General features: G+C 39.6%; 1 protein-coding gene across 12 annotated transcripts in view; it reads right to left on the bottom strand.

Annotated features, from left to right (window-relative positions):
* samd4a (sterile alpha motif domain containing 4A) overlaps positions 1-2,913 on the bottom strand; it is a 196,444-nt gene that overhangs the window by 88,062 nt on the left and 105,469 nt on the right. The gene's annotated exons all lie outside the window — the stretch shown is intronic.

Genomic DNA, 2,913 nt, shown 5'->3' with positions numbered 1-2,913 from the left:
TCCCTTTACCTGTGAACATCTGCCTCCAATCAGCTTTCGAAAGTTCTTGCCTAATACCGTCAAAATTGGCCTTTCTCCAATTTAGAACTTCAACTTTTAGATCTGGTCTATCCTTTTCCATCACTATTTTAAAACGAATAGAATTATGGTCGCTGGCCCCAAAGTGCTCCCCCACTGACACCTCAGTCACCTGCCCTGCCTTATTTCCCAAGGAGTAGGTCGAGTTTTGCACCTTCTCTAGTAGGTACATCCACATACTGAATCAGAAAATTGTCTTGTACACACTAATTCCTCTCCATCTAAACCTTTAACTCTCCAGATTAAATTCATCATGTATAAACCTGGACAGAAGATTGCTCCTTCTAACTAGAGTCTCCAATCAGCACAACAGGTCCACAGTGGCATTGTCTTGTACACACTAATTCCTCTCCATCTAAACCTTTAACTCTCCAGATTAAATTCATCATGTATAAACCTGGACAGAAGATTGCTCCTTCTAACTAGAGTCTCCAATCAGCACAACAGGTCCACAGTGGCTTAGTGTTGCCTCAGCATCAGGGAATTAAATTCAATTCCAGCCTTATGTGCACGTTTGTGTGGAGTTTGTACGTTCCTCCAATGTGTGGGTTTGTACTAGGTGTTCCAGTCTCCAAAGACGTCCAAGTAAGGTGGATTGGCCATGTTCAATTGCTCTGTAGCTCCCAAGGATGTGTAAATCATGTAGATTGGCCATGTAAATGTGGGGTTGTGGGAATTGGGTGGGAGGCTCTGATGGTTGGTATAGATTCGATGGGCTGAATGACCTCTTTGCACAGATAGAGATTCCATGATTCTTTTCAAATGCCTGCACAATACCTATCTACCTCTGTTTTTATACTTCTAGTTAGTTCTCTTATACTACCCTTAATTACACCCTTATTAATCTGATAGATCAACTTTGTGGTTCAATTTTGATTTTCTACTGATCATTGCACAATTATTTTTCTTCCTATTTGATACTATCCTTAATATCATTACTTAGCCACAGACTACATACTTTTCCCTTGTAAATCCTTCTTTTCCACTAGGTGCACTTTGAGTATAAGGCGATTCTCTAGTATACTGTACAGAGTATTCCCATAACTTAAACTTGCCAGTTCACTTCAGTGAATTCAGTCCTCATGCCCAAGTAATTGTACTTATTGAAATTCAAACACTGATGTTAGATCTACTTTTCTTGCCCTCAAAATAAATGTGATAGTCAAATGATCATCACTGTTACTATGGATCACACGCATACTGAATTTGTTAATAAATCCCATCGCATTGCCTATTGATAATGTGAGATAACAAAACCTCGTCAAACAAGGGCAAATTTGTGTATTAAATCTTCCAGGATAGGTGGTGTTCAGTAAGCAGGAAAGGAAGAACAAAGGGAAGGGGTGACAATACAGATTAAGCTGTTACAAGTTCTTTTTTTTAAGGACGAGAGTGTACAGGGCAAACCAAACCAACAATCTGAATTTTAAAACTCAGATTTTAGATTACTGAGACAGGCTCGGGGAAGTGGCACTGATACAAGTCAGACAGGTTGCACCTGACCAGAACCACAAGAGCGTTCCCTGAAGAGGCTTTAAAGTTGTTTGGGATGGATTATACAAACTCAGCAGGGGTTGATACTCTGGAAAATACATGAAAGTAGTAACACCAGGATGCATAAAATCATTGTGCAATCTAGTTCTACAACTGAGAATGTCAAGATAATAGATGAAGTCTAAATAAGAGAAAGTAAGGTCCAATTCAATACTACACAGCATGTGAATGTACGTAGTATAGTTAATAAGATTAGTGAATTACAGACATAAATGGTCATGATGCTGTGGCGATAAAGTCCTGGCTCAAAGAAAGGCATTAGCAAGGTATTCTGAAAAGATGGGAAAAAAGGGAAGAGGACAGGTGCATGAAATCAAGAAGGGCACTGCAGTGCTGGAGAAACAAAGTAATAGAGGATTCAAGGACTTGGGGTAGTGCCAGAGGATTGGAGAATTGCAAACATAGCAACTTTTTTTGAACAGGAATATAAAGGTAAGCCCAGCATTTACAGAACAGTTTAACTTTGATGCTGGGGGAACATGTAGGAATAGTTATTCAGGACAAGGTTAAACATCACCTGGAAAAGTACAGATCAACATGGAAAAGATGAATATCTCTGTTGCTGTTAGAACAGTATGAAATATTAGCAGCTGACAGACAGCTAGGTATTGGAGTCAGTCAGAGCCCAAGAGAGTCCTGGAAACACTGGCAGTTCAGCAGAACCTGTACGTCAAACTTCAATGCAGCCGAGAATGGGGGGGTTGAAAAGCTCAAGTAGTATTTGCTTCATGTAGCTGGGCAAGACGACAGCTTGGAAGCTGCAGACAAGCTGAAATTGCAGCCCGAAATAAGTACTGGAATGCAGCTTTGCAATCAAGGGAGCAACAGGTATAGGAAAGGAGAATGAGCAACCAGAGAGAAACAGTGGAGGCAGTACATGGAAAAGCTTTTGAGAACGTTTTTCAAGGTAAAAACTTACAAACCTAAAGCTTAAATGAGATTTGTTGACATTTTATGTTATAACATTATCTCTTTCCAACCCATGGAAAAAAACTGTCAGATCAGTCTCAATTGCATTTGTTAGTTGACGTGCACTATCGGGGTGTTTTGATCACTATTACCCATATTTATCATCTGTTGTTAATTCTGGATGTTAGCACATGTATTCTAGGTTGTATTATTGTTCTAATCTTGTATAGTTAAGTTTGCTAGTTACTCAAACAAAGTGGCTTTACTCTCTCACTAGGTTCACAGTCTGTTTTAAAAATAAAAGGTTGCTGGTCTCTCGCCAGATTATATCAGTCTGATGTACAGCATTGAAACAGACCCTTCGGTCCAACC

Source organism: Chiloscyllium plagiosum, chromosome 10, assembly GCF_004010195.1.
Source record: "Chiloscyllium plagiosum isolate BGI_BamShark_2017 chromosome 10, ASM401019v2, whole genome shotgun sequence".
Lineage (NCBI taxonomy): Eukaryota > Metazoa > Chordata > Chondrichthyes > Orectolobiformes > Hemiscylliidae > Chiloscyllium > Chiloscyllium plagiosum.
This window is presented reverse-complemented; position numbering and strand designations above follow the sequence as displayed.